This window comes from Coenobita brevimanus, chromosome 81 (assembly GCF_032717465.1).
Source record: "Coenobita brevimanus isolate Jiangsu-jjx chromosome 81, ASM3271746v2, whole genome shotgun sequence".
Taxonomy (NCBI): Eukaryota; Metazoa; Arthropoda; class Malacostraca; order Decapoda; family Coenobitidae; genus Coenobita; species Coenobita brevimanus.
This window is the reverse complement of record NC_137034.1, coordinates 18,446,530-18,461,395: the sequence shown is the minus strand read 5'-3', so window position 1 is coordinate 18,461,395 and position 14,866 is coordinate 18,446,530.

Genomic DNA, 14,866 nt, shown 5'->3' with positions numbered 1-14,866 from the left:
TCTCTCTCTCTCTCTGTATTTTTTTTTCTCCCACCGTGTTGGTCAGGATCATGTCATGGTCGTGATCGTCAGATTTTTTACCCTCCAGGAAGAGAACTGAGCTCATATTGTCCAATTTAAGGGCAAAGCTTTGACCTTCACACACGCATACACCAATCCCCTTGCTGCAGGGGGACAGTACCCACCCGCTTCGTCAGTGAAACTTTTCTCATCCTGAGCAAGGCGCGAACCTTCGTCTTAGCATACTCTAGGGGAGAGCGTTGCCACTTAGCCGGCGAGCGGTGTGCGTGTGTGTGTGTGTGTGTGTGTGTGTGTGTGTGTGTGTGTGTGTGCGTGTGCGTTTGTGTATTCAGAGGGGTAAGAGGGAATGCGTATTGACATGATGAACGACCCTACGCAGTGAGTTATGATCGGGTGTCGGTAAACACGAATGTTTACCCTGACACCTTTTCCTAATCTTTTTTTTTCTTTCTTTCTTTTTTTTTCTCATTACACCTTACTGTCCTATTCTGTGATAAATAAATCCTTCCCATATTGCCATACTCTGCATAAACTTACAAAAGGACATTAGCCAACCATATCCAGAAATTTAACCCCAAGGAAGATGTGCTAGGGAAACTCCTAACCCGACGAGAATACCTCCCCAGGTGTTGGTGACAGGTAGACAGACAGGCAAACAAGAATCTTCCCAAAATTTTACCAGTACATAACGAAAAAAATCGAACCATCTGAAACACGCACAAGCAGACACAGGGTTTTCAGTGGTTATCGCCAGTTATGAATTTCATCAGAAGAACTGGTAAGAGTTATTCCTTTACGTCCACCACCACGTACAGGATGGCCCGTAAATAGCAATTCACTAGAAACTCGTTTGATGCTATCTTGTGTGTTCCGGGGACGGCTGGTCTGCTGATATGGGCGTAGATGTGGCAACGGAAATAAAAAATGGACACTGACAGCGCTGACTAAGACGTACTCACGACATAAGGGAAAGCACCTGGCGGAGTGAACTGGGATCGCCACATGTGAACCACCTGGTATATAATTACACTGAGTATTTCCGCACCTTTATGTAGATTTTTTTTTTTACATAAGCGCTACGAAGGGACATCCTCGCTTTTCAGTCCCTACTCAGCAACACCCCTTCTACCTTAGCACATCAGCCTCCTTCATACACCCAACCACTTCGTCCCTCTATCTTGCTCCCGGCACTCCGCTTCATTTACTCTCTCTCTCTCTCTCCCTGTGTGTGTGTGTGTGTGTGTGTGTGTGTGTGTGTGTGTGTGTGTGTGCACGCTTATAACCGTCCTTGTGCTTCCTGGTGGTGCTACTGCTGGGACATACAACACTGGATACGTAGGTTGGTAATCAGTGGTTGGGTACGGGAATAACAGGTTCACTGGTGAATACGTCAACGGAGACTATACTGTAGGTCCCTGGTGGCAGTAAGTACTTTATCCCTTGGAGAGGAAGCAGGTCCATCATGACACATTTAAATCCTATCATAGGGAAAACATAGCTCCAAGTAGAATAGGTAAGGTCCCTTGAAGAGGCAGTACGTTCAAGGGGGAATAAGCATGTTCCCTATGATGGATATATATAAAAATAGAGGCGATGGCGGAATAGGTATGTCCTCCTCCCTCTATAACAGTAAAATAGGTCCATGAGGAAACAATTCTCTACCATGGGTGGAACAGATCCAAAAGTTGATGGTCAGTTCCCGTCGTATGGGGAAAGAGAACAGCGAAGGTTACAGAAGAGGCCTTCCTCATGCGAGTAAATGAATATAGGTCCAGTGGGAATGGGTAAGTCCCGCTATGTGCAAAAAATAAACCCATTGGTTATTGTGGAAGCCTTATTTGAATTCGATAAATATGCCTAACCTGTCTACTACAACAGAGAGAGAGAGAGAGAGAGAGAGAGAGAGAGAGAGAGAGGCGAATTGTCACTTAAGAGAAGACTGTAGTACACTTTAAGAAATAATAAAAAAAAAATGGTATAGGAACCCAAACAGTTGTAAATACATTACAGTAACTTTAAGATTTTTGCGATCGAGGGACAGGATATGAGGAAATGCAGCAGCTAAATCGGAGAAGCCTGTGAGCAAGTGAGAGGTGGATTTGATGACGAATGGGAAGCAGGTGCAAATGAGTTTGGAAGTTGGGGAGGGGGAGGTATTGCAAATTGAAAAAAAGTAGTTCAGGGGGATGAAAAAAAAAAAAAAGGTGGATGAGATCGACAAGTGTTTGCGATGAAGTAAGATGGACGGCTGGATAAAATCTGAAGGATTAGTAGAGAGGTGGATTGTTTTTATATTTATTTATTTATTTTAAACAATCACTCTCACACCTATGCCTCATTTTTGGTATGAATAATTGACTAAGGTAAATCGTGAAGAGTTGAAATAGGGGAAAGGAAGGCTGGCAGTGAATGAAGGAAAGGAAGGCTGACAGTGAATGAAGGAAAGGAAGGCTGGCAGTGAATGAAGGAAAGGAAGGCTGGCAGTGAATGAAGGAAAGGAAGGCTGGCAGTGAATGAAGGAAAGGAAGGCTGAGGGTGAATGAAGGAAAGGAAGGCTGGAAGTGAATGAAGAAAAGGAAGGGGATGTGGAAGGGAAAGGGAGGACGAATTATTAATTTTACGAGTTTGCTTTGGAATGATAAACAAGAAGTAGGGGACGGAAGGAGGAGATGCATGGGAGAGGAAAAGCCACACACGGGTAGACGAGAGAGAGAGAGAGAGAGAGAGAGAGAGAGACAGACAGACAGACAGACAGACAGACACAGACAGACAGACTGACAGACAAACAGACAGACAGACAGACAGACAGACAGAGATTTGAGAGAATATAGACAGCAGAAACGAGGAGGATAGTAATGTGAATATATTGAAGAGACAGAAAAAATATAATGAGGAACAGATTATAAAGTGAATGCAGCGGAAAGGAGACAAGAGGCAGGACAATCATGAGAGTAATGCAAAATCTGATAAGGAAAACCTGTCTGTTATGGTGATAACAGAGTTGAATATTTACGAGGATGTACAAAAAACATCAAGGAGGAAAATATTGCCATAAACCAAACAAATGTTCTGGAGGCAAGGATGTGAGTTTCTGAAGTCTGAAATAACCAGAATGAAACCATGGAGAGTGAAGAACCGTGAGAGCAAGCAGGGGGCAGTCTGAGTTGTCTTAATTTGGAAGACAAGTATATATCTCCTGACGGAATAGATCCACTAAATATTACGAGCAATTAGATACATGGACAGGATGCTCATAGTAAAAAAGATAATAGAGGAGGGATTTGAAAGTGACTACAAGATATTTATGGTGTCCAAGGATTACGAGGAAGAAATAAGACAAGGTATAAAGAGAAAAACAATGATGTGGAAGAAAAACCAATGGTAAGAATTTTGAGGGTTTCAGGGTATGTATTGTCAAAAATGTAAGTTCGCTTGTCTCTCATGCAACTTTCTTGTAGCTGAATTCATAGATACTTGAGTGAGACGTAATCACTTAAGTACATATTATCATCCACAAATCGATGGTATTATGCACCTAAGCCCACCATATCTCATTCAAGGGAGGTATTCTCGTGCTGTTAGGAAACTTACTAACACCTCTTCCTTACAGTTTGATTTCTGATTCTGTTCTGTTACTTTACTCTTGTATGATGTTCATACAATTTATGTCCACATTACAAAAATATAAGAAGCAGAAAAGTGAATGTCAGTGGGCAGTTTGGAAAACAAACGTTAAGAATGAGGTGCTAGGGTTCCTCTTTACCAGACGAAAATACGAGCCCATTTGTCTACAATAAGGCTCGTATTCTTATCTGGTTTGAAAGCTCCCTAACACCTCATCCTTAACTAATTATTTTTGGATACAGCTGGATAATATCCTTTTATACGTTATTTATGCAGAATATGGCGATAGAAAAGGCGTTAGGAAGTCCCCCTATCCGATGAGAATACGGGCCCAAGTGTCAGTGAATCCAGCAGTGATAAAGAAGCAGGCGAGGCGAAATGAAATTAGTATTTCAATGTACAACGTTAGGGGATTGCTTTAGCGAGAGGTTGGGTATCAGTGGCTGAGTGAGGCAAGGAGGTATCAAACTTGTACAATAGTATGGAAAGTGAATGAAACTAGTTATGAATAATGAAAAATTACAAGTTGTATGTATGTAGTACTGCTTCATGACAGGAAACTTAAGAGGAAAATGGCTTACTTTTTATTCGCTTACTAAGAAGCTTCCCATAAATTGATCTCTCTCTCTCTCTCTCTCTCTCTCTCTCTCTCTCTGTATATATATATATATATATATATATATATATATATATATATATATATATATATATATATATATATATAATTAGTAACAAGAGTTATATTAAACACATTAAATAGATAAAAATGTCCGCAGATTCAAGTTAGCTGTGTGTGTGTGTGTGTGTGTGTGTGTGTGTGTGTGTGTGGAGAGAGAGAGAGAGAGAGAGAGAGAGAGAGAGAGAGAGAGAGAGCGTTGCATCTCCAAACAATAAGTGATGTGTCAACTTCCTGGTAGCTAATAATACCTCAGTGGTTCTTAATTGCCGGGTTACTAATCGTGATTGCCTGTTAAATCGAGCTGTTGAAAACCTTCAGCCTCCCCCCCCCCGTCACACACACACACACACACACACAGAGAGAGAGAGAGAGAGAGAGAGAGAGAGAGAGAGAGAGAGAAATTCGACAAAAAGATTATTAAGATCGGTAGGATTGATAATAAGATATGAGCGATATTTTTCTTTTGGTGTCTATGGTGATTATAACTTGAATCTTGTTGATCTAGTTTCAGAGCAAAGAAATAATAACTAACAATCAGAAGCCAGTAGGATTATATTTCAAACTGCTTCGTCCTCTGTTTAAGATGTAAAGACACTAGGAAATAAAAACTAGGAAATGGTCACTAGGAAACAAAGACTCTTGGAAATAGAGACTAAATATAGGAAATAAACATAGGAAAACGAAGTCAGTAGGAAATAAACACTATGAAATAAACACAAGAAGAAAGATAGACTATAGGAAATATGCACTAGGAAATAAAAACACTAGAAAATAGGCACCTGGAAAAAAAGAGTCAAGTAAATGAGGCATTCTATTGTCTGTTCTTGCTTTACCTTAGATGAATCCTCATCTCAGAGGAATGTTACGATTCTCTCTCTCTCTCTCTCTCTCCCTCTCCCTCTCTCTCTCTTTCTCAAAGGAAAGGTAATAATTAACTAAAAACTGCCATGTTTTTTGTGCATTTTAGAAAGCCATATGAATAAGTACCACATGTATTCATTATCCAAAATCCCTTGTTCAGCGAAGTAGGAAAAACATAATTATTTTTTTTTTTATTATTGAAATAATAACTGTGTCGTTGTACTAATGAATCGTGGCTGATATTTTTTGAAATATTTGTTTTATGAATTATATTTCAGTGTTTGTGAGCTCGCTTAATTTACTAAGAGCTGAAAGTGAACTGATATTCTCTCCTGTTAACATGTGTTTAGAGCTTTTGATATTTTGAGGTGTTACTTTATAACACACACACACACACACACACACACACACACACACACACACACAATGCGAAGTAATTGCCTTATGCAAAGCCAGCTCGATGTTTTTGGGGTAAAGCTTTGTAAATTTGCCTCCTGTGTTTCAAAATTGGTAGGTGTGGCGGCCATCATTTACTCCCTTGACGCGGTGCTGCCTACTTCTTCCTTCACCTTAGTCATTCTTTCTTTTTTTTTGCGTCTTCTCTCCTCTCTTTCTAATTCTCCCATCTTGCCTGTCACATTTCATAACTCTTCTTTCCTGTTCAGGTGGCTTTACATTGAGTGACAAGCCAAACGGTTTCCTGTAAGCCAGGAAATCATTTACAACGTTGGGTGGTAACCATATAGCCGACCCATACATATTTCCTACGTGTCAGCAAGTGAGTTGGCAGAGAGTTAGTGCCCCTTCCCGTAAAACAACCAACTCAACAACTGACCACCCTTTACGGGCTAATGGCTGTCACAGCTGGAAGGAAGTTGCCATTTACCATGGAGGGAATCAACCTATGAAACTGAAGTAAAAAGTTTTTGTTTTATTCTTGTTTAAGTCGCCAATTTCGGGAAACGAAGGATTAATAAACTTTCTCTTTAAACGGTCCTCGGCAAAGAATAATCACTTACGAATGCTGAACTTGTAATTACCGTCGGCCTCTGAGAGAAAGAATGAACCTTGCCTCCCTGACAGTCAGTTATTTACCCTGGAAATTAGCAATACTGAACCAGGTTCTTGCTTCCACCACTTCTAGCTTTTGCAAACGGTCTGATCGTGAATTAACATGAAAGAACTGGCTAAACTACCAGTAGTAGTTTGTGCAAACTAGGAGCAAAGTGAATTTTGAACAAGTGGAGAGGAAAAACACGATTTTATATTCATTCAAGCTCAAACGAAAAGTTGTGAATTTATTAATTACAACAAAATGAATACTTAGGTTACAAACGGAACTGATTCAAGTAAATTCGCTTACTTATGCAATCAAGCTAACTCTTAAACCTAGAAACGGAAGGAAAATACTGGTTAATGGAGGGATATGGAGTCACGGCTGCGATGACACTTGGAGAATCTGCTGCTCACTGGCCACTGCACTTCACACTGTTCGTAACGTCCGCCGCTTGCCGACCACCAACTCTGTGGAGAGGCATGGGGGTCGTAGAACTGCGACTGGCTGGGTGGTCAAGTAGCTAAGACGTAGTATTTGGTGATTACTGCACTTGCATTGCTCTTGATGTCCACCTTTCATTGATGCTAATCTCCAACTAACTACGGAGAGTGGAGAGGTATGGCGTCGCAGAGCTGCTAGATGATCCGCAGATCGAGTCACAGGGGTGGTCTGCAGGAATCACTTCTCACACTGTCCTGCGTACGTTCGTCGCTCGTCAATGTCCCTTTCCAACTGTTCCTCACGCCTGCAGGCTTGCTATATGGGAAATGTCGCTTAACAATGAACCAGTGTTTGTGTATAAAGACAGTCACTTGTAAAACAATGACAAATATTTCAAAAACTTGTTACAATCGAGGTGCAAATGCAGGCGGTTAGTTGAGCGAAGCCTTCTGGGATTCCCACTGGTGTTTGTGGTCTTGCGTAATAATACAGTGTCTCGAATTCGTGAAAATGGCGTCCGGCTATAGCTTCAGATATAGATTCAAATTCTCTCACTCACTCTCTCTCTCTCTCTCTCTCTCTCTCTCTCTCTCTCTCTCTCAGCAGTCATCGGAATAGTCGCAACACCACCTACGTTAGAGATCTGAGATGCGGTATGATGATGGTGATGATGCGTAACCCCAGTCTCACATGATTAGATTAATGATTCAGTATTCACCAAGTCTCACCCACCCATCATCAATCAAGAGGGCGTCTGAGTACGACTGATCTCTGATCTGGAGAAAATACTAATTAACTCATTACCTCCCAGGGTTCCTTTGTGAGGGATAGTGCTGGAAGGGTACTAAGCGTACCTCTCTCCGCCTGTCGGCTCACAGTAGCGAAGCTCATAGGTCCCTACCCCGAGGTTCCCTTCTTTATTAGCTTTTGAAAATGCCCAGTTCCGTTCTATACTGAGGACACTGGGCTCAAATGAGTTAACCTGACCTGAAGAGTGTTTAAAAGCCATACATCGGTAGAATATTCATTGATAGGGTTAGGCATATGACAGAGGAGCTAGATGGAGAAGAACAAGGGGGATTTAGGAAGGGAAAAGGGTGTGTAGATCAGATATTTGTTCTAAGATGTTTGGTGGAGAAGTATCTAGAGAAGGGAAAGAAAGTGTATGCTGCCTTCATGGACTTGGAGAAAGCTTATGACAGAATAGATAGGCAAGGTATGTGGAAGGTATTAAGTATATATGGAGTGGAGGGGAAATTGTTGAGTGCTGTGAAGAGTATGTAAGGAGGAGCTAGGGCTACAGTGCGAGTGGATGGTGAGCTGAGTGAGTTCTTTGATCTCAGTGTGGGACTGAAACAGGGTTGTGTGATATCTCCATGGCTGTTTAATATATACATGGATGGGGTTGTAAAGGAGGTGCAAGGTAGGGCAGTGGATGTGGGGGTGGCTCTAATGAATGAGGGTAAGATTTGGAAGATTCTGGTGTTGCTGTTTGCTGATGATACAGTATTGTTGAGTGAAGATGAATGGGAGTTGCAAAGTTTGGTGAATGAATTTGGGACAATGTGTAGGAGAAGGAAGCTGAAAGTCAATATAAACAAAAGTAAAGTTATGGTGTTTGAGAGGATTGAAGTCACAGAATGTACAGTGAGGTTGGATGGTGAGGATATGGAGAATGTGAGTGCATTCAAGTACTTGGGTAGTGTGATGAATAAGGATGGAACTTTGGGGGATGAAGTGCGTGAAAGGGTACAGCAGGTAAGGAAGGTTGTTGGTTCACTGAAAGCAGTGATAAGAAATAGGGAGGTGAGTATGGATGTTAAGAAGTCACTGCATGATAGTATTGTGATCCCTACACTGACGTATGGAAGCGAGGCGTGACCTTGCAAGAGGGGAACAAGTCAAGAGTGAGAGCAGTGGAAATGAGTTACTTGAGAGGAGCATGTGGATTGACATGGAGGGACAGGTTGACGAATGAAGAAGTGAAGGAACGTTGTGGGGTGGATGTGGATGTGGTTGAGAAGATTTGGAGAAATACACTGAGGTGGTTTGGACATGTGGAGAGAATGGAGAAAGAAAGACTGACTAAGAGGGTGTAAGTAGGTGAGGTGGAGGGAGGGAGAGGGAGGGGGCAGACCGAGGATGAGGTGGAGGGATGGAGTTGAGAGGTATATGAGGGAGGGGGGGGTGAGTTGGGGGAAGAGTAGTCAAATGGTGGGTGACAGAGCGACTTGGAGGCGTTTTGTCTGCGGCCACTCTTTGCGGGATTAGGGAGTCGGGCTATAGATAGACAGATAGACATCGGTCTCGTTAGGTGGTTCATGAACAACGAATGGTGACGGAAACGAGGTGATTAAAAACATCCATTCACATCATAAATCCCATCCCAGATGCCGTCATTAATTATATTCATTACTCTTTATACATTTCTGCTTCATTGTTATTCACCTTTCACCCCACACTTACCTGTTCGCTTCACTTCTTACCCAGTAGCAGGTCGTGTCAACTTTTGCTATGTGAGGCAGGGCAGCTGGGGACTACCCTTAACATAATTTAGGAAAAACAGCTTGTGAAAACCCCCAACTATAAAAATCTCAACAAGATCAAATATGGATAGATTGGTAAATAGTGTGTGTGTGTGTGTGTGTGTGTGTGTGTGTGTGTGTGTGTGTGTGCACGCGCGGGCTGATGCCAACTCAGGATGAACCCTGGGCTTAGATGTCTGGCAAACGATTGACAGAAAAAATTATGCTTCTTATGTCACGAGTAAAACTGACTGTGTTTGGGTGAGACAGAGGGGAGGACAGGAACGGCAAGTAAAGGCGTGTTTATATCTCAGAAAAAGGTATCAGTTTGGATTAATAATAACGAATAGTACTTGGTGTAGGTTTAATTAAATGTAAAAAAAAACATCCATTCACATCATAAATCCCATCCCAGATGCCCTCATTAATTATATTCATTACTCTTTATACATTTCTGCTTCATTGTTATTCACCTTTCACCCCACACTTACCTGTTCGCTTCACTTCTTACCCAGTAGCAGGTCGTGTCAACTTTTGCTATGTGAGGCAGGGCAGCTGGGGACTACCCTTAACATAATTTAGGAAAAACAGCTTGTGAAAACCCCCAACTATAAAAATCTCAACAAGATCAAATATGGATAGATTGGTAAATAGTGTGTGTGTGTGTGTGTGTGTGTGTGTGTGTGTGTGTGCACGCGCGGGCTGATGCCAACTCAGGATGAACCCTGGGCTTAGATGTCTGGCAAACGATTGACAGAAAAAATTATGCTTCTTATGTCACGAGTAAAACTGACTGTGTTTGGGTGAGACAGAGGGGAGGACAGGAACGGCAAGTAAAGGCGTGTTTATATCTCAGAAAAAGGTATCAGTTTGGATTAATAATAACGAATAGTACTTGGTGTAGGTTTAATTAAATGTTTATATCGATAGAGATAGAGAGAGAGATAGACAGACAGGGACAACAAGATGAATAGATAGATATAGACAGATAGACTGACAGGTAGGTAGGTAGGTAGGTAGGTAAATACAGATAGATAGATGGGTAGATAGATAGCTAGGTAGGTAGGTAGCTAGATACAGATAGATAGATAGGTAGGTAGGTAGGCAAATGCCGATAGATAGATAGACAGATACACACAGGAGTAGTACAGGATTGGAAAAGCGATAGACGATATACTAGGCGCTTCTATTCAGGTGACGGGATACACCTCGTAATGACAGGGTGAAGAGAAAAAAATTAAAGACGGTGTAATGGAAGGTGAAATGTACCTGAGGGAGAAGGGCAGAGTGAAGAGGGTGGTAATGAAAGAGGATAAGGAGAGGGGGAAGAACAGGGGGAGGGAGAGGGGATAAAGAAGGTGTGGAGTAATAAGAGGGGAGTTAAGTGAGACACAGTAGCGGTAGTTACTGTGTTGGAGGCTGAGGGGAAGAACTGAGGGCTGGAATGACGGTTACTTTCACTTACCCTCTCATTACTCTCTTCTTACTTCTCTCTCCCCTCCTTCCTCTCTTCTTTTTTTCTCCCCCTCCCCCTTTGTACTGGAAGCTAAGGAGACTGAAGGATGGGATGGAAGGCTATTTTCGCTTCTTCTTCATTCCCTTTCCTCTCCCTCCCTTTCTCTCTCTCCCTCTGTCCCTTCCCTGTCTTCCCTTTTCCCCCCTTCCTTCTTTGTGATGGAAGGTGGGGAGAAGGAAGGTTATTTTTACGTTCACCTCCTCCCCTCACCCTTCTCCCCTTCCTATCCCTCCCCTTCTCCCCTTCCTCTTCCCCTTCCAGCCCCTTCCCTTTCTTCACCTCCTTTCTCCACCTTGCTAAGTACCAAGTGGCCAATGGTTACCAGAAGCATGTCTTGTAATTTAGCGGTCTTAGGGCGAAATTCCTGTCTACATTCCAGTGGTAGTTGATTTTTTTCCCCTAAGGTTGTCCAGTATTGAGAGAGAGAGAGAGAGAGAGAGAGAGAAAGAGAGAGAGAGAGAGAGAAAGAGAGAGAGAGAGAGAGAGAGAGAGAGAGAGAGAGAGAGAGAGAGAGGACCAATACACCTAGCAGTCAAATAATGATGGAGTGGCTGAATGGAAAACAAGGACGTCAATGAAAAGAGGAGGGAAATATAAAACGAGGGAGAAGAAATAGGACTTGGAAGAATAAAAATGAAGGAAGAAAGAGACTACAGGAACGAGAGATGGCTTGAGGAAAAACGACAAATTTATAATAAAGCTTAAGAAAGTAAATGGAGAAAGAGAAGGCCACGCCGGGACGCGGGATGTGGTAAGGTAAAGAAACGGAAGAGGAGAGAGAGAGAAGGAAGAGAAGGTAAGGAGTTGGAGGAAAACAGGAGGAGAGAAGGATGCGTAGGGATGATGGAGGAGGGATGGAACGGGGAAGGGATGGAGGGAGGAGGAGGAGGGAGGGGGGAGAAGGGAAGGAAAAGAAGGAATACAATGGAATACAAATAAAGCAAACAGCAATAGACCCACTGTTCCTTTCGAGGCTGATTGTTACAGAGTAGACTATGACAACGAGATCTTATTCTACATGCTGAGGGATAAGGATAGTAAAACAAGAAGGCTCCCCCAGCCTCGAAACCATCCAGCTAAAACTGGCAGGAAAAAGTAAGAAGAACCACCACGCAGCATGGAAAAACTGACACGGATATTCGTAGGAAAGACTGAAAAGGCAAAGTTACCTTCTACAATACTTTATCTATAAGCTACCAATTTGAATTACTTGAAAGAGAAAGTATTAAAGTAAAATTAATAATTAAATAGATAAATAACTAAGACAACACATTATGTATGAGTATACTGAGTTGACGAGGCGTCTGTAGACACACTGTAGAAAATGCACATGGTGGATGTTCAAGGAAAGGATGTGGAGGGAAAGAAGAGGGGGTGGGGAGAAAGGGAGGGGTGGAAGGAAGAGGAAGGAAGGTAGAGGGAGGAAGGGAGGGAGGAAGAAGGAAGGAGAAGGAGGGAGGAAGAAAGAAAAAAAGAGAAGGGAAGGAAGAGAGAGGGAAGGACGAGGAGGGAGGGAAAGGAAGGCAAGAACGAGAAGAGAAGGAACAGAAAGGAAGGAAATGGAGGGACAGAAGTGGAGAGAAGGAAGAGAGAGGGAGGGAGGAGGAAAGAATGAAGGAGTAGTAGGAAGGAGGATGGCAGGAGGGGAAGGGAAGGAAGCGGGAGGGAAGGAGGAGGAAGGAAAAAAAGAAGAGTAGGGATGGAGTAGGAGGGAAGGAAGAGTAGGGAAGGAAAAGAAGAGTAGAGAAGGAGGAGGGAACGAAAAGAAAAGATGGAAGATGAGGGACGGAAGAGAAGGGACTGAAAAGGAAGGGAAAGGAGGAGGAGAGAGGAGGGAAAGGGGAAGGAGAGAGGAAGGAAGAAGGTAAGAGTAGGGAAGGAGGAGGAGGGAATGAAGAAAAAGGAAGGGATGGAGGAGAAGGGAATGAGAGGATACTGACACTGAACTCAGCATGGATAATGTGTGTGTGTGTGTGTGTGTGTGTGTGTGTGTGTGTGTGTGTGTGTGTGTGTGTGTGTGTGTGTGTGTGTGTCATGACATACGACCGGGATGGATATTGTGGTGCCAGAGTGGCTTCGATATCTGGCCAACGAACAGCTGTGCCTACACTGACATTTACAATTCCCCAAGTCTTGTTTTCCTTTTGCATTTTATGTCGAATGAAAGACTTACGAGTATGGATTACATAAAAAAAAAAGAAAAAAAGATATCATTGTTTTGAGGGATATAAAACAACTTTCTCGAAATGAATTGAAAGGAATAAGTGAAGGGAAATAGAGGACGTGGGGAGAGATTTATATGATTGAAGCAATAAGAGAACAGGAGAGGAAATGCACACGGATGAAGAGACGGAAAAACAGTAAGAAGCAAAACAAAAGAAATTATTCGAAGGTGATAATGAAGGAAAATAGGGGAGTGAAAGATAGGAATAATAGATTGTTGGTAGAGAAGAGAGAGAAATTGAGGAGATGGAAGGAGCACTTTGAGGATTTGTTGAATGTAGAGAGTGAGAGCAATGCGAGTATAAGTGGTTGGGGAATGGCTGGGAGAAGAAGAGATGAGAGGAGAGAGAAAGAGATCAGTAGGAAGGAAGTAGTGGAAGCAATGAAGAAGATCAAGATGGCCAATGAAGAAGATCAAGATGGCCAATGAAGAAGATCAAGATGGGAAAGGCCCAAGGAATTGATAGAGTGTGTGGTGAAATGCTGAGGTATGGGGGTGAGATTCTTGTGGAGTGGATATGGAAGTTGTGTAGATTGTCTTAGGGAAAGGGAAGGGTTCCAGAGGATTGGAAATCAGGTATAATTGTTCCTTTATACAAAGGAAAAGGGGAGAGAGAAATATGTTGTAACCATAGGTATTTGCCTTCTTAGTGTGACTGGTAAAATATATGGTAGAATACTCATTGATAGGGTTAGGCATATGACAGAGGAGCTAGTTGGAGAAGAACAAGGGGGATTTAGGAAGGGAAAAGGGTGTGTAGATCAGATATTTGTTCTAAGATGTTTAGTAGAGAAGTATCTAGAGAAGGGAAAGAAAGTGTATGGTGCCTTCATGGACTTGGAGAAAGCTTATGACAGAATAGATAGGCAAGGTATGTGGAAGGTATTAAGAATATATGGAGTGGAGGGGAAATTGTTGAATGCTGTGAAGAGTATGTACGAAGGAGCTAGGGCTACGATGCGAGTGGATGGTGAGCTGAGTGAGTTCTTTGATCTCAATGTGGGACTGAAACAGGGTTGTGTGTTGTCTCCATGGCTGTTTAATATATACATGGATGGGGTTGTAAAGGAGGTGCAAGGTAGGGCAGTGGATGTGGGGGTGGCTCTAATGAATGAGGGTGAGATTTGGAATATTCCGGTGTTATTGTTTGCTGATGATACAGTATTGTTGAATGAAGATGAATGGGAGTTCCAAGGGTTGTTGAATGAATTTGGGGCAGTGTGTAGGAAAAGGAATCTGAAAGTTAATGTAAACAAGAGTACAGTTATGGTGTTTGAGAGGAATGGAGTCACAGAATGCAAGGTGAGGTTGGATGGTGAGGATTTGGAGAATGTGAGTGCATTCAAGTACTTGGGTAGTGTGACGAGTAAGGATGGAACTTGAGGGATGAAGTGCGTGAAAGGGTACAGCAGGGAAGGAAGGTCGTTGGTTCAATGAAAGCAGTGATGAGAAATAGGGAGGTGAGTATGGAAGTTAAGAAGTCACTGCATGATAGTATTGTGATCCCTACACTGACGTATGGAAGCGAAGCGTGGACCTTGCAAGAGGGGAACAAGTCAAGAGTGAGAGCAGTGGAAATGAGTTACTTGAGAGGAGCATGTGGAGTGACATGGAGGGACAGGTTGATGAATGAAGAAGTGAAGGAACGTTGTGGGATGGATGTGGATGTGGTTGAGAAGATTAGGAGAAATACACTGAGGTGGTTTGGACATGTGGAGAGAATGGAGAATGAAAGACTGACTAAGAGGGTGTATGTAGGTGAGGTGGAGGGAGGGAGAGGGAGGGGTAGATCGAGGATGAGGTGGAGGGATGGAGTTGAGAGGTATATGAGGGAGGGGGGGTGAGTTGGGGGGAGGGTAGTCAAATGGTGGGTGACAGAGCGACTTGGAGGCGTTTTGCTGCGGCCACCCTTTGCGGG